The sequence below is a fragment of the Anser anser genome (assembly GCF_964211835.1).
Source record: "Anser anser genome assembly, chromosome: 5".
In the NCBI taxonomy this organism is placed as follows: domain Eukaryota; kingdom Metazoa; phylum Chordata; class Aves; order Anseriformes; family Anatidae; genus Anser; species Anser anser.
The window spans coordinates 15658944-15676870 of NC_139725.1; the positions used below are offsets into that span (position 1 = coordinate 15658944).

The window sequence follows — 17927 nt, forward strand, 5'->3', positions numbered from 1 at the left end:
TTCTTCTGTTTATGAACTGATTCCTATATAACACTTTGAGATCTGTCTACAGGAAAGATGCTAAGTGTATGCTAATTAACAGAAAGCATCAGAGATCAACTCCCCGTGTCCTTATGGGAGATTTCAATTTGCCAGATGTCAACTGGGATCACCACATGGCTGACACGAGCAAGTCCAGGAGGTTCATAAAGCACCTAGATGATAACTTCTTGGTGCAGGTGCTAAGGGAGCCAACTAGGAAAGGTGCCCTCCTAGATCTGTTGCTGGAGAACAGAGGGTCTTGTGGGAGACATGGCAATTGGCAGCTGTCTCGGTCATAGTGACCATGAAGTGGTTGAGTTTAGAATTTATGGTGACAGAAGGAAAACTGTCACCAAAACTTCAGCCCTGGATATGGGGAAAGCAGACTTCAGGCTGCTCAGGGAACTAGTCAGCAAGGTCCCCTGGGAAACTGCTTTTGAAGGCATTGGTGTCCATCAGTGCTGGTCAATCTTTAAGCACTGCCTCCTAAAAGCACAAGATCAGGCAATTCCAAAATATCAGAAGTCAGGCAGGCGGGGCAGAAGGCCGGCCTGGCTGACCAGGGATCTTCTACTGGAGCTTAGGTGAAAAAAGAAAGTGTACAGCTGCTGAAGGAGGGTCAGGTGACGAGGAAGGAATACAGGGATGCTGTTCGTGTTTGTAGGGAGAAAATTCGTGTGGCCAAAGCCCAGCTAGAGTTGAAGCTGGCCATGTCTGTGGGAGACAATAAAAAAGATTTTTTTAGATATGTGAACAGAAAAAGGAGAACCAAAGAAAACATAGGTCCGCTACTAGATGGGGAGGGTCTCCTCACAGACAATGATATAGGCAAAGCAGAGACGTTTAATGCATTCTTCACCTCTGTCTTCAACACTGATGATGGGCTTCGGGACCCAGGGTGCCCTGAGCTGGAGGACCATGACGGTGGGAATGACAAACTCCCAACCGACCCTGAACGTGTGCAGGATTTGCTGCTCCACCTGGATCCATACAAGTCCATGGGTCTGGATGGGATTAATCCCAGGGTGCTTAAAGATCTGGCTGACAACATTGCTGGACCTCTCTCAATTAATTTTCAACGATCTTGGGAATCTGGAGAGGTACCAGTGGACTGGAAGCTGGCAAATGTTGTGCCAATTTTCAAGAAGGGTAAGAAAGAAGACCCTAGCAATTACAGGCCTGTCAGTCTCATGTCAGTGCCTGGTAAAATTATGGAGAGGATGATCCTTGAAGTTATTGAAGCACACCTGGGGGACAATGCAGTCATTGGTCCCAGCCAACATGGGTTCATGAGGGGTAGGTCCTGCCTAACAAATTTGATTTCCTTTTATAAGATCACCCATCTAGTCAATCAAGGGAAACCAGCTGATGTGATCTTTTTGGACTTCAGCAAAGCTTTTGACACGGTTTCCCATAGGATCCTACTGGACAATATGTCCAGCATACAGCTAAACAAAACCATCATACAATGGGTGAGCAATTGGCTGACGGGCAGGGCTCAAAGGGTTGTGGTAAATGGGGACACATCTGGCTGGCGGATGGTCACTAGTGGGGTCCCTCAAGACTCCATTTTAGGGCCAGTCCTCCTCAATGTTTTTATAAATGATTTGGATGTAGGACTAGAAGGTGTTTTGAGCAAATTTGCCGACGACACCAAACTTGGAGGAGTTGTGGACTCGGATGATGGTGGAAAGGCCTTGCAGAGAGATCTGGACAGATTGGAGAGCTGGGCGATCACCAACCACATGAAGTTCAACAAAAGCAAGTGCCGGGTCCTGCACCTGGGACGGGGCAACCCTGGCTATACGTACAGACTGGGCGACGAGATGCTGGAGAGCAGCCCCGCAGAGAGGGATCTGGGGGTTGTGGTTGACAGCAAGTTGAATGTGAGCCAGCAGTGTGCCCTGGCAGCCAGGAGGGCCAACCGTATCCTGGGGTGCATCAAGCACGGCATTGCTAGTCGGTCGAGGGAAGTGATTGTCCCGCTCTACTCTGCGCTGGTGCGGCCTCACCTCGAGTACTGTGTGCAGTTCTGGGCACCACAGTGCAAAAAGGACATTAAAATGTTGGAGAGTGTCCAGAGGAGGGCGACGAAGATGGTGAAGGGCCTAGAGGGGAAGACAGATGAGGAGCGGCTGAGGTCACTGGGCCTGTTCGGCCTGGAGAAGAGGAGGCTGAGGGGGGACCTCATCGCAGTCTACAACTTCCTCACGAGGGGGAGTGGAGAGGCAGGTGACCTATTCTCCTTAATCACCAGCGATAGGACCTGCGGGAACAGTGTTAAGCTGAGGCAGGGGAAGTTTAGGCTGGACATCAGGAAGAGGTTCTTCACTGAGAGGGTGGTCGCACACTGGAACAGGCTCCCCAGGGAAGTAGTCACTGCACCAAGCCTGTCTGAATTTAAGAAGCGATTGGACTGTGCGCTTAGTCACATGGTCTAAACTTTTGGGTAGACCTGTGCGGTGCCAGGAGTTGGACTTGGTGTGATCCTTATGGGTCCCTTCCAACGTGGGATATTCTATGATTCTATTCTATGATTCTATGATTCATTTTTGTTCATATTCAAAAAAGTACAATTAAAAACTGATCTGCAACTGTTTCTACAGGTGTTAATGTATTTTCCCCAACTTTTCAGAGTCATTACCAGGCATACTGTGAATGAATTCACAGCAAAATTAATAGAATTTAAGACTTATCTATGTGTGAAAGGATCCAGTGAGTTGTTAATGTGACTGAATAAAATAGCATCCAATTGCTTATCAGTGGCATATTTTTTTTATTTTTATTTTTTAATCCAGTAATACATTTTAGGCAACATTCTCCCTACCCCAAAAGAAATGAAAATAGTGAAAATAATGAAAAGTATCTTCTCATTTCAAGGCTGTTCTTTCATCGTACTTATTATATTGCCAACATCTTCAAATCATGCAAAAGCTAGCTGCCCTTTTCATACTGAAGTATAAGCGGGTATTTGATGAAGGCTTATAATAAATCTGTACCAGAATGTAGTAATATCAGCAGAATATTTGTGTGCCAACATCTAGTGCATACACAGTAGATGCTAGTGCACAGTAGATGCTGTATATGGACATAATTAATGTAGTCATTCAGCACATGTACTGACTTGGTGGAGAAAATGCCACCACCTTCTTAGCATAATAAATACAATAACATGGTATCTGTGTTCAAGAGTACATATTCCAGGTTTCAGAACTAAAGTAGAGGTAATGTTTGGATGCACCTGATCCTGAAGTAGCTGTATTCTGAGATAATGTATGGAGTACATTCAACATTACAGCTGCTGTGCTTAATCTGGGAGTGAGAAAGAGCCTTCATGGTAATGGTAATTGTTTGTCGTAAAGATAGGATACTGTACATGTTTGCACTTCAGAAACCATGGAGTCTAAGACTTTACACTGACATCTTAGCCTTTACTATTTTTAGCTACATTTGTGCTATCTAATCAAGAATCAAATCAGATTTTCAGTAATAGAATTACAGTTCTATTTCTTGGTGAGTTTGTGTTGGAATCTCCAGCTACCAGTAATATCAAATAACATAGTTTTGCAGTTATAACAGTTTTCTACCATGTAAGTAATGACTTTTCCCCTCTGCCAGTGTCTGGAGGAGCTGAACTGAAGTAGTCTTAGCTGTATGTCCCTCTGTGCATACCTTTCAAGAAATAGTTAATGTAAAGCTTGTAGCTCCTTATGCATTTAGTACATTCTGTCTGCTAACATTAAATGGTAATGTAAATAAGGCAAGGTTGTTTGAAAAATGGGGTTGAAAATTTTCAAATTGCTTTTTTTCCCCAGCCCTTCAAACATTAATTAATATTCACCCATTTGTGTGCTTTCACCTCCTGCTTCTTTACTTATGCAAATAAGACTGTCAGTGTGGAGGCTGGCAGGCCATTAAGGGGCCCTTTGTGCAAAGGTGCTGCAAAAACATAGATTTTTTTTCTTATAGTTATGAGGCCAGCTTTGAGAAAGCTTAACTCCAAGTATGGAAAGATAAATAAAATCCAGTGCAAGTTCTTCAGAACTATCTATTTCAACAGTTTATAGGAGTCATGCCAGGAAAGGATGAGTGGTATTTTTGCAAGGGTCTGGATTATGAAATGAGTCAAGGAGCTGATTAAAAGGCTAACCATGCAAGCTGATGTTGAGGTCAACCAAGGATCAAGACTTTTTTATGGCACTTTGTAGCCACATCCAGGCATGTGGTAGCTTCTTAAGCTTGAGCACTTCATAATTCCCTGATCTTGACCCTCTTGTTGAAAAAGGATAAGCCTTTCATTTTCATTGGCAGAAAGGGGGAGAGTAAGATAATAGTTGAAAGTTGATCACTATGAGTCTACATGTGCTTTGTTGAATCCTAATCAAATCCTGACTTAGTTGTCTGCCCTATTTTTTCTGCTATCTGTATCCCTCACAATCCTTAAAGTATCCATTATACTGTGAACTAGAAAAGTATTATTAACACTGTTGCATGAATGAGGAAATAAGACATAGGCTGAACTCTAGAACCCCAAAAAGAAAGCACTGAGCCTTGGAACAGCAACCAAGTTATGCATCTAAACTTAAGGGTTTCTGTATAAGCACTACCTGGAGAGTAACCATAGTTATGATGACAGTGAGAGAGAGGAACTATAAGAGCCCACCAGTATGAAAACAGAATATACTGGGAATAAGTTGTTCATTTTACAATAAAGAGGGCTCTTTGGTTTCTCTGAAGACAGGAGGAAGAAGAGGCACCGACGCAAAACTCCTGCATGCTAAGTAAAGATTAGTAAAGAGACAAAGCTCCTCTTCTGGACAAACTTTAGCATGAAACAAGTGAATATAATTGCATTTTCTTTTGACCTTAATTCTGTGGGTATTTCTTAGACATACTCTGAGTATTTGCTTACTATGTGGGACTTCACAGATGGTACACAGGAGAAAATACCTCACTTGTGCATTTCAGGTTTAAGCATAAATTGTTTCTGTTCTGACATAATGCAAACAATACTTATTATGTTGCAGAAACAATAGAAGTGCTCACTGTGCTCACTAGTACCTGGCACGCATGATGGGAACTATTACTGATTTTTTAGTATTTGGCTTAGGTACCTATGCTGAGCAGAAACTTGGATCCAGGGTATCCTAAGTCCAAGATAAATCATGACTGTGAAACATATCCGACTAGTTGTCTTTCACAAGCATCTTCACTTTACAGTGCTTCAGTTTATCCATCTACCAAGTGAGGCTAAAAATGTCTTTTTTTTTAAAATTATATATTTTTTAAATTTATTTCAGAGAGAGTGCTGTGAAGCTTGATTAGGTTCACAAAATGTTTAGAGAAATCCTGGGATAAGCAATTAGAACTAGTAAAGGAGATTTATCCCGCTTATGTAATGGCTCTGCTTCAACTAGAAACCAAGAATTCTTATTTCCAAGGCTCAGACTTCATCTTTAATTGCCATCATGTTTTGTGTATGCACAGAACTGTCTGTGTCCTGTTACACTTCCTGCATGAGCTTAGAAATCAAAAACTTTTACGCACTCTCTGTTTTCTATAAAATATTTTAATATACAGAGATGCAGGGAAGTAGGTAGATAAATAAGATGAACTAATTTCTGGCTAACGATGAAAATCAAAGATCTATACATATATTTTTAGGTCAGAAGTTGTCTTGATGGCTTATATGTAAGTAAAGGCAAAACAAAAGTAAAAAAATACAAGAATTCACACTGGATCAAACCTTTGATCAAGATACCATGCTGATCTCTGATGTCTATTCCAAAAAGCAGATCACAATGGAATGGACTTTTTAGCTTTTGTCATTTCCTGGTTGGTGTATGCTTTATAGCTTAAGGATTTATATCTCTCAAAAATTATCCTATTTCACATGTTCGCATTAAGCCTATTAAGTTTAATGCTTATCTGAATTCTACTAAGCTCCTGTTTTCTGTGCTATCTTTGCACAGCTGTGGCTATAGATTAAAGGTGCTTTTTAATAAAAAAATACAAAATTGCTTAAAAAAAAAACAACTTTTGGATTTAATTGAATGTTGCCTTGATTGTGTTCTTCTGTGAGTGGTATAGATAAGTACAAGAGTATTTATATCTTCACTGCTGTTTCAAGAAACTCCAGGGAGATCTCCCAGTCAGGTAGCCTAGTCTGGAGTATCTATCTTTCAATGGCAAAACATCTGTGGAATTACTGCTGATTATTAGGTTACCTCCAAATCAGAAGGTCTATCGTGACTAACTCCAATGAGGTACACTGGGAAGCAGGTAAATGATTACAGTTTAAATAAACACAAGTAGTCTTCCCAAATGTGCAGGTAGCTAAGAATATCCATATCGGGGTCTTCAGTACACTAATAGCCCTAATGGTCCTCACCTGGGGCATCCACCCCCTAAATCCCTGCCCATTGGACCTGGATCTCCATTTAAGTTCAGCCCTGGGCTTTTAGTCCTTGTCTGACCTACATCATAGGAATGTTGGTTGCTAGTTCAGTCTAGCTCATTATGCTCTGTGACCCAAAGGTTGTATGTAGACCAGCAAAGCACAGAGTTTAAAACACAAGCATCTTTCTGGGGCCTCCTTAGAATATTATGAATCTATTCGTTACATTTAAATGCAATCTTCTCTTGCATTGTATGTCACCAAAAAAAGGAGTGGGAGAGGCCTATCAAGTGTTTTTTTTTAATTATTATTTTATTTTATTTTATTTTATTTATTTATTTATTTATTTTTTAAGTAGCAGAAAAATTAAGTGGGGCTCTGTTAGCAAGCTTAGAATTTGGTTGAAAACAAAGCAGAACTCAGATTCTACCTTTGGAAAGTGGACTGCAAATCAAAGTTCATAGCTGACTTGTCTTTCAATATATCCTTTCCACTAAAAATAGTGACATGTTTTGTGGAGAACTTTCATGTAGTTTTTGTGACCACTGGATCACCAGTGGGAGACAAACTGCAGGTACTGGAGAAAGGGTTAAATATGGAGTAAAGACAGATCATTGCTTGCTGTGTCATGCTTTTGGTCTATCTTTTGTGTTGATCCTGTTCTACGTGTAGAGTCTGTGTATTGGGTTTACACGGCAAAGTTTTGGTAGTGGGGAGCTGCAAGGGTAGCCTCTGTGAGAGAATCCAGAAGCTGTCCCATAAGAGCCAGTTTTGGCCAGCTCCAAAAGGGACCTGCCGCTGGCCAGAGCCAAGCCAGTAAGTGATGTTGTTTGTGCCTCTGTGAGAGCAGATTTAAGAAAGGGAAAGAAATGCTGTACCACCACAGCTGGGTGAGCAAGGAGTGAGCAACAGACCTGCAGACTCCAAGATCAGTGCAGAAGGAGGGCAGGAGGTGCTCCAGGCAGCAGAGCAGAAGTTTCCGTGTGGCCCATGAGTACCACAGCAGAGCAGATCTCCATGCTGCAGCCCGTGGAGGAGACCATAGTGGAGCAGGCGGATGTGGCCTGGAGGAGGCTGTAGCCCAGGGAGAGTCCCCACAGGAGCTGCAGCTCATGATGGATGGACCCTGTGGTCCATTCTGTGGGAACCCATACTGGAACAGTACTTGAAGAGCTGGTGCCAGTTGGAAGCCCACGCAGGATCGGTTTGGGACTTTTGTAGGCAGGACTTTATATTGGAAGAGTGGTATATTACTGTCAGCTTAGTCAAAACCTCTTTGTTCCTGGTACAGGGTTTCTAATAAACAATACAGCATATTGTTGAAGAATACAGGGCATTGTTCTTGGTAATGGCTGTTGTAGTCCTTGACTATCACAGTGATTGTCAGCTACAAATTTTCTGGTAGTAGAAAAGCAGTCTTTAACTTAAAATATATCTGTTAGGTATATTTATGATATAGTATTTATGGTATCTGTGTTAACATATGTGTTAAAGATGTATATCTTCCTAAAATGACAGAAAAGCATAAAATTCCTCAGTTGTGCGATAATTATTCTGGCTGGCATGCTGCTGCTGTCTCGACTTGTTCGGACCAGTACCTTTCAAACCTGTCTAGAACTCATGTATATGAGTTTTTTGAAGAGTTATCTTTACAAAAGAATAAGACTCTTGTGAGTGAGGTTATTGTTGAAGATGCTTTCTAATTTGGTGTACTGGAGATAGCATTGAACATAACAGAAGGTTTAGAAGGATAGCTTAAAGATTGTGATACCACTAAATTCTAGGTCACGATGTATAGTTGAAAGGGTGGAAATAGTGATGTTCTTCAGACTACATGATATGTTAGTTCAGTATGTTTTGACTTTTAAAATGTTTTTAGAGGGAGGAGCAGGACAAGGAATCTTGTTCCTCCTTTTTCTCTGTCAAATATTTTGTCTTAAAATTCTTCTGAAGCACTTCCAATACAGCCAATACCTAAGTGACACAATCTAAAAGTGCTCAATGACACAATCAGGAAGAGGTTTTGTTGGAAGCTAAAGGCTATGCAGTGAAGATATTGACCTTCACTCGAATGAATAAATTCAATAACTAAGAGAAACTACGCATCTGAAAGCGGTTCAGACAAACAAAGCAAAATCATTTATTTGCTATTTCATCACCCAAATATTGTTTTGCTCATCAGAATGGTATCATGCTTGCACTGTTTTAGAGTGCAGGTACTGTAAGCTGATCAAAGCATATTACACCATGTATTAGCTGACATTGTTGACTACATGGTTGTAGGGTATAAAATTCCAAAGTTCAAGGGTGCAATTTTCTCAGTTTATTACACTTTTGTTTATTATATTTATTTTTAGTAACTGGAATGTTCCTTTAGGCAATATTGGCAGAAGACAAATGATAATGTTAAGATTAGAACATGAGTTGTAAAATGATGTGGGACATTTTGGGACTTACAGCTCTAGATTCTAATCTACAGAACTACTTACCTTCTTGGTTTATAGTCCATGTTGTGAATTTTTTTTTTTTTTGATAAATAAGGAGATTAGATAATGCGTGTATGCTTGCTTTTTGCAGATTTTGTTTTTAATCATCAACTTTTCATTGTCTCTTACATCCAAAAAGAAAATTCTACAAATCTCAGGTGGAAAAAAAAATAGGTTTTCAGTTAGTGCAAAAAGTTGCTTCAGATGAACAAAGTGGAAAAAGAGCCCTCAACAAAATATTTTGGTAACAATAAAAATTCTTTCAAAATGAGTTGCCAGAATGAAGGACGGATCTAGACTAGGCTTTTGAAATGTATTTGAAACAGAAGAAAGTTTTGTGAAGTAGAGTTTGATTGCTTAGTTGAAAAGCATATTGTATACAGAAATGTCTCTAAAAGATGTTTCCACTTGGTAACAAGCTTTCTGCCTCCCTAAGTGCTTATCTCCAAAGACACATTAGATATTTTAACACGGGCTTTAGATCTACCTGACAGCTGCACCAAAGGGCACTTAACTTCTGTATCAGTGGAGCAATGAAATATGTTGCTAGTAGAGAGCTAACAGCCAGTTCTGTGTCACTTCATTTTACTTCATCTGCCTTTGTGTAATAATACTCTGGGGATATGTACAAGGAAAGGAGACAGCTGGAATAATAATGCAATCAAACATTTTCCAAACAAAATGAATGTTAAAATGTGGTAAGTGTTAATGTCCTCACTAAGTGCAAAATGTTAATGCATATGTTAGAAGTTTGGGCATCATTTAAGAAAGCTGGTGTGCTATATAGTATGAAGAAGCAATAGAATATGCAGAGTAACTTTCAAGTTGAGCCTATAGCTCAGCATCTGATGCCAAATCTGAATAAAAAATAGTTTTGTAGGTTTCGTGCTGTGTTGTGACCTGCTGCCTAGTGAATTTCCAGATTAACCTCTTACCAGAAAATTGTCATTCTTTCCTTTGTGTCCAGGTTACATTCTGTATAGCTTAGCATTTTGGTTTACCTCTCACTGGGGATGTGGAAGAATTTGTTCCATGTTTCTGACAGTAGTAAGCCCAGTCAGTATTTAAACTCACTTGACCATAATAACTTGAAATTATTTAAAGTGTTATATCTATAAAGAACTGTCCTCTGGTGGTCTGGAAGTTGTATTGAGTGTGCAGGTTGCTCTGAGTCATAGTTACTAGATTACTCTGGTTTCTGCCTTGGAAGCAGCCTTCAAGGACTTATGGATCATGTCCAAAAGTGCTACTGGGCTCTTTTACTACAACAAACATGAAATCTAGCTTGCACAAAATTGATGAAAAATAACTTTTCTTGTGTTGGAGTAAAAATGGAAACAAATACCAATAGCCTATATGGCAAAGTGAAAGAAAGCAGCTTGTACTAAAATATCAAATGATTACTGTTTGAAAACTTCATTCTTTATTACTACAAATTTTATTACTGTAAATCTAATATGCCAAGTGACATGCAATGCATCTGTGCCTTGGTCAGGAGCTAAGACAAACAGGCTAAGTATGGTAAGGCAATGCAAACAAGACCTGAGGGTAATGAACCGTGACCATAGCTATGGACAACAACTGAGAGAACAATAACTGAAACTGTTGGAAAGGTGTAGCACAGCATCACTGTGGGCAGATCAGACTGCCAGCCTCACCCAACCCTGGCTATAGCTAACCCCAAAGATTTGGGAATAGATGTTGGCCACTGTTTAGGAGCAGAGCACCTGATGTTCTTGGGAGCCACCCAGGAGACCAACAGTAACACTGGCTGGAAGGGTGTTCATATTTTCCAGCTCATGGCTGCCTCATCTCATTGGTGTTGTAGTTGGGGTGACTCATTTAATTGTACATGAAAAGCTTTTCCCGGCTATGTCCACTTATTCAATTTAATTTTGTGTTATCTTTTTGCTTAGTATTCTTTTTGCCACTATGACAGACTCGGGTAAGCTACTTAACAGTACACACAGTAAGGCAGCTCATGATTTTGCACATGCAAGAGAAGAGAATTATGTATAGACAGACCATCATTTTATAATTGTGACAAAATCCATGACTGTCTAGCTGGTATCTATGTTGACAGCATCAAACTGAAAAGGAGGAAGGTGAATCTAACAGTCTGTGTGAGGGTAAAAATTCAGGACCATGAGACCTTATTTAATTTCCTAAAAGGGTTCTTCAATTACTCTTTTGAAAGTGAGAACTGTCAGGACTACAGCAGTATGTTGAAATCCATAAGTCTAATGCTGGGAGAAATAATTAAAAAAAAAAAGTATTATTTTCTTTTTAATTGTGCATATATTTGGTTATTTTCATAAGTTAGTAGTTTTCAATGTGAAAATTTCAGCATGTGAGGAAATGCAGTTACATGGTTATTTAACACCTACTGCAGAGGAAAGACTTCCTTTCAGTTATAACATTTTGCTAGGGTAAACAGCATGTTCCTAAGATAACTTCATATATAAAAAAAGACTGTGTGACAAATTAAAGCCACCATGTTTCTAACAACAAGTCTGGAAAACTTATCTTGGGGAGTTTGGGGCAGGAAAGAAGAAAAAGTTATGTGTGTGAATGCATAGAAGGGCTTTTTCTCTGATCAAGTGGAACTGATGAGGGATTTGTACCTTTTTTTTTTCTCTCCTCTCTCTATTAATTCCTTACGTGAACTGAAGTTAAAACTCATTTTCAGGATCTGATTTTCCCCATTAGGAATAAATTTTCCATCTTCATGGCTTTAAATATTCTGAAGAGAAAATAATAAAATGTTATTTGTAAGTTGGACTCAAGGGCTGCAGATCAACTCCTAGGATTGCCTTCTGCATCCCCACCTGTATATTGATTCATATATTTTGTTATTACCAGGTGCAAAGATAATGTGTGTGTCTGAAGATCTTTTATTGATGGATAAAGGTATTCTGGTCTTCAGTGGTAGATTGGCCGTTATCCCTGATGACTAGTTACTAGTTATCCCTTCCACCCAGGGATCAGGGTGGAAGGCAGTGTTCTCTCTTGATGTATTTACTTTACCTTGAATAGCATAATATCCCAAAGCACTTTTTGAAAGTTTGAGTTTTCTCTTCAGGGTTTTTAAAAATATTTGTGTGAGGAGCGAGTGGAGCATGTAGAGAAAGGAAAACTCTATCCCAGAGTAGGCTAAATAGCACAATACGTGCACAGGCTGGAAGGTATCTAGTGCTTGGCCCCAGGTGCTTACCCCACTGGGTGTTTTATTCTGGGGGGCCCAGTGCCAGTGCAGCCGAGAGCTGCTCCCTTACGCAGTGGCCTTGGGGTGAGGTTCCCCAGCAGCACTGTGGTGAGGCCTGGGCAGGGCCTGCCCCATCCCATGGCAGCTGCTTTGGGCCCAGGCCCTTGTGCTAGGCCCCACCTGGGCTGTAGCAACTGCTGCCGCGCAGCTGGGCCTCTCTGCCTGGCTATGGGCTGTGTTTGACCCGGCTACTCTCGCTGGCCCTGCCTTATCAACATGGGCTTGTCTCCCAGTCTGGGCTCCCAGCTGAACCTGCAGCCCTGATCCTGGCCCACCCTGCTCCCACTGGGGACACAGGATGGGTGCTGGCTGACCAGGGTGCTGCTGCTGCCTGGGGCTGGGCTGACAGGGAGCTGCTGCCGCCTGGGCTTCACAGCACCCTGGGTGCTGTAATACAGCCTTCTGCGTCCAAGGTAAACACCCTTAACAGTTTTTGTTTGTTTTTGGCAAAGGTTTTTCCTCAGTCGTTCCTTCTGGAGTTGTTTTACTCTTTCTGCTTTAATGAATAGTTATTTTTAGTGAATCAAGGAAGCTATCTGATCTGGGTAGTACGCACATTAATCTGATTTAGAAAGTATTTATGTAATTTAATGAGCAAACCACAAACATTCTAGAAAACTCTTCTGAGTATATATTGAAACAAGATACTAGCATCAACCAAGGTAGCAGAGAACACTGAACTATTTCATGCGTATATTATATGGACATAGTACTTTTACATGTCAGGTGTATAAATCTCGAAGGAGTTAGTGGTAACCAAGAGCTTTTTGTAAGTGCTTGGGAATTTCTGCCAAATGGCAAAATATATTATGTTTTTGTGTGTATATTTATCTTAGAATTTACAACAGGAGTCTTGTGTGGCTGCAGTTGAATGCAGTCTGGAAATAGGATTTGGGCAGTCCATTCAGCATTAGCCAAATGAGTTATTTCTTTTAATGAAGTGACTGAAACTCTTTTTAAGTTAGTGTGGTTTACTCACACCACTCTTCCCCTCCAAAGATAACTCTCAAGGCTGTGAAGACTGACTTTGTTAGTTTGGCTTTAGCTCAGAATCCAAAGGACCTTTACTTAGTACTCTAAGAAATACCAAACAGTCCTTTATGCTTACAGTTTTTGACAGTTTTGTAAGCCTCACAGGCCTTTCTTCATGAACTAAATAAAAACTGCAGTGCAAACTATGCGAATGAATTTTGTCATTCTCCTCCCTGCGTTGCCTCTTAGCATTTTATCATGGTGAGTACGATTAGGTTAGTATAGTGGTTTTCCCACAAGCACCTGTTGTGCATCTAAAATGAAAAGTAAGAGAGGAAAAAAAAGCAAATGAAGAAACAACCCATGGCTTAGTGCCAGTGTTTGTTTTCTCCTCAGAGAATGACATTAGCATTGACAACTATAAATGTGAAATCACTTTAAATATCCAGCATTAAAAGTGTATTACTGATCACATCACATGTTGTTTCCGTAGCATATCCTATATTATATTTTTGCAGTTATATAAAAAAAGTTAAGATCATCAGCACTTGAACTGAATACAAGAGTAATCCATGTTGTTCAGATGGCACCTTTTCCAGAAGGAACGTGGGGTTGAGGGTTAGAAATTTCAGAACTATCTTTCTTTCGCTTACTTACCAGTATAGAAATTAGTTGTGGAAAAGGAAATGTCAACTCCTATCAGCAGGGTCTGAATCTTATTAGCAAAAGAGTGGATGTTACAGTCTGTGGATTTTTGATGAATACATGAAGTGAAATAAATAGGAAGAATGTCTTACATCCTTTACTGACAGCAGATGTGTACAGAGTGATTAGTGCCCTTGTGAAGTACCCAGGTAATGGTGTATCTCACTGCCACAGAGACATGGTTTTCATCATGAAAAATAGTCACCTAATTTATGTGCTTCCCATTTGCCTATTCTCCGCATTAAAAAAACAACTGTTTAATTTGTCATCTGTGAAAGTAAAAAGTGTTTCCACATCGGGACTTGTGTTGCACTTCAAACGTATGCATAGTTTAACACATTGTAATTTTGGGGGGATCTAAACGTATACATTAAGTGTATAATCTAAGCCAATTAAGAGCATCTGACACTAGTGGAGCCCCTTTTAATGTATCACTTTGTTTTTTATGAGTCCCCCCTCCCCCCCCACCTGTCTGGCTCTTCAACCAAGAACATGGCACTCCATCAGAATCATTACAATTAAGGAAAATTGTTGAACCAACACCTTACCTAGCAGAAGCAATAATCTATTATTTAGATACTGTATCAAGCAAGTACTGCAAAAATAGAAGATATAGCCATAGATCAGATTCAGTTCTGGAACTAATGAAAAATACCACCTGTACAGATTTTCAGAAAGGATAAGTAATGTAAATGTGCCTGAGTAACAGGGGCGTTAGTTTAATGTATAATGATATATTATTCAAATGGAATACTGTAGATTGAAGTGCAAGGAAGAGAAAATAGGATAAAGTTTAAAGCTGTTGCAGTGGAACAAGTAGCTGGAGCCTGTAAAATATGTGAGATTAGGGCAGGAGAACAAAGATGAAATGGAGATACTATGGTCTTGAGTGGCTGAGAGATGAAAAAAGCAATTATCAGTATGAAAGAAGAGAAGGAAAAATACTGGAAGTAAGGACAGAATTTACTTTCTCTGGACAGCTTTAGAAATACCTACAGAACAGCTACCAAAAAAATAGCATCTCTGCAAAAACAAACAAAAAAACCCACACAATTTTAGGCTTTCAATTTCATGTGGTTGGTGGGGACAGGCTCCTTCACTCAGGTGGAGAACAGACAGTTACTGTCCTCCAGGGACATAGCTCAGATCTTGTTTGCAGCAAGTGTGCAAACTGTATGTGTAGACTGTGACCTGGGGGTGGATAGAAGCTGACTGCTTGCAAATATAGCTGTGTTTACGTGTCTGTTGATAGGCAGCACAGTAGGTGTTTTGACTATTCATCTCCAGAAAAGCACAAATATTTTTCCTACTTTTTCAAATAATATTTGCCATAGGTAGTTATCTGACCAAATCAATCATGAAAGGTGAACCAGTTCAATGAATAATCAAAAAGCTTGAGTTAGTAAATGCACTGCCTCAGGCAATGCTCCTAATGTCTTTTTTTTTTCTTTAGTCTTCTTACTAGCTTTATATATCTATCCTGGGTGATGTGATACAGGATACTGACAGAACTGTAGGTGTGAGACATTCAGACATCTCCAGGACTGCAAAAGAATGTGCATGTATTTGTGTGCACATGCACTACGATTCATGTTACTTGGAGAGCAATTTAATGCGTCCTTGAAGTAGAGGTGAAAAAGCATGGATCTTTATTTTAGTTACGATACGGTGACACATACATATATGTTAAGACGTTGATTTCAGGACATTCTGATGCCTACAGGTTCTCTTGCTTAATATTTTCTAAGTAAACTGGGTTTCTAAGTCAGCCTGTATGTTTAACTAAAAATGTCTGTCATAATTACTGAGAAACCTAAACTAAGAGGTAAAAGAAAAGATCACAAGAATAAACACCCATGGGTAACCATGCCTGCTTATTCCAGTGCTTTCTTACACAAAACAAAAAAGCAAAACCAAAACCAGAATGTGTCCTATTAAGAAGTCATGAAGTTAAATAAGCAATTACAATTAATTGAGCTATTGATGAAGGTTAACAATGAAGGTTATTTGTCACCTCACATGACATATTTCAAATATTCCACAAATAACCAAGCTGAAGAACTTCTTTCAAAGCAGGTGTTACCAGTTTAGAGGTACAGAAACTAAAACTTTGGAACTAGGAACTGAGGAAACCTTTATTTGTCTGTGTGTGTATAAATTTTTATAATAAAATGTGTGTATACACTCACTTTTATATACTCACACACTCAAAGGGGTATTTGCATATCTATAGAGCCCATCCACCCACAACAATTCTCTGATGGAAACAATTTGAAGATGAGACAACATCTGCTGAAGGTAGATTACACACTGGATTTCAGTGCTTCAAAAGATGGCACAATATTTATGTAATTCTGGAGTTGCTGGCTCTTTTATATGCTCAGCTCACTATTTGGAATCCAATAGTCTCTGCAGAAAAAAGGCTGTATCTCCCATGAGAAGTTTAACTGTCCTTTGTCTTAAGCATTGGGACCTCATTTTGCTCTCATGTGAAAGATGTTGAGTAACTCCACTAAAAGGCTTTGAGTTCCTCTGTTGTGCACTGAGACGAGCTGCTTCTAGAAAACTGAATTTGGGGTGCTGAATACTCAGTTTACAATGGTTAAGCATCACCAAAAGTCATGTCAATACAGCTTTTATCTGCAAATACATTCCTAAAAGGTCTGTATATATGTGCTTTTATAGTATCCTCTATTTAGTTTTTTTGGGTTCTCTAATTTTCCAGTAGGATTTGATAATTTTATCATAGCAAAATCACAGGAAAGGAGTACCTAATTACTTCTTTAGGTGCATATTTTTTAAAAAGTCACCTTATATTGATAAGAATAAATGACGTAAAAGAGGATTTTTAATTTTTTTATTAAAGTGAAAGGAAAACAGACTGAAAAAAGAACTATATTGTGACAGATTAATTCAGTCTTATAAGACGAGCTTGTGCAATGCAGAACACAAAATAAAATACCATATGGAAAATAATGGTAGCTTTTTTAAGAATATAAAATAACAATATATAAACTTAGAAGTGCATGCAAAAGTGTGATGGACTCCATAAAAGTTATCAATGGATTCATTTGAAGCACTGGCCAGCCTGGGAGACTTATTTGCATGCATGGTCAGTGATTTTGTTTTAGCTTCAGTATAATTTGTTTACACTGAGGAGAAATAACAGGTTTTACTCTTTTAACTGTTGTTTTTTGTTTGTTTGTTTTTTAATTTTTTCATCCAAAGGGAAACTAATATTTGTATTTCTTGCTCAGTGTTTTTCTGAAGCATTTCTTATGTTTTCCTTTTTCTCATGTGACTGACTTAGTTAAAATTAATATAAATAGCTCTATGTGGCCCTGCCTTTCAGTATAAGATTCATACACCCAGAATCTTCTCTTATATCAAAATGATTTAGCTTGTGCACCTGTTACTGATTTCATTAGTACTCAGGGAGAATATTGTGGTCTGATGCAGATGAAATTTTTCAGAATTGCTACCAAAGAGATCTTTATTGACCAGCTTCATGTGAATATTTATTCTCTTTGGTAGCAAAGAGATCTTTATTGACCAGTTTCACCTAAATATTCACGTGAGTCCAATGCAAAGATCTGCGTGGCACTCAGATTATCCTAGTTTGCAAATAAAGTGTGTAACACCTAGGGAAAGCATAAAGCCCCTGCCACCATGCAGTTCTGATGGTGTCATTGAACTTACTGAAACACTTCTGTGGTTTGTGTTGTCATCAAAGCTTCTTGCAAGTCAGCTCGGTTCAGCAGTAGCTTAACTGTGTGCATTTCTGACATACGTAATTAGTAGTGTAAGGAGAAAACTTTTGCATTGGTTTTAGAATTAAAATGCTCTTGTGTATTCAGGTTTTATATGTTACACTTAAGGCATGCTTGCCAAAATGGATAAATGATTTCTGAAGAAGTTTACAAGGAAATTATGGCTAAATCAATGATAAGGCTGATTGCAAAGACGTGTGGGATGGCAGAGCTGCTGTTTTTCCCTGCAACTGTCTTGTGCCTCTGGCACAGAGAAAATGAAATGTAAACAGAAAACACTCTCCAAGGGGACCCAGAAGATCTCTGGTATT

The 17927-nt window shown here is 39.4% G+C and overlaps 1 protein-coding gene across 17 annotated transcripts in view; it reads left to right on the top strand.

Moving 5' to 3' along the window:
- LRRC4C (leucine rich repeat containing 4C) overlaps positions 1-17927 on the top strand; it is a 515355-nt gene that overhangs the window by 324933 nt on the left and 172495 nt on the right. Inside the window, exon 1 of one of the 17 annotated variants that reach the window (XM_083836602.1) lies at positions 8197-12582. The exons of the other annotated variants lie outside the window; for them this stretch is intronic. The gene's annotated coding sequence lies outside the window, so the exon portion shown is untranslated. Of the gene's footprint in view, positions 1-8196; positions 12583-17927 lie in introns of those variants that run through there. 17 annotated transcript variants of the gene reach the window in all.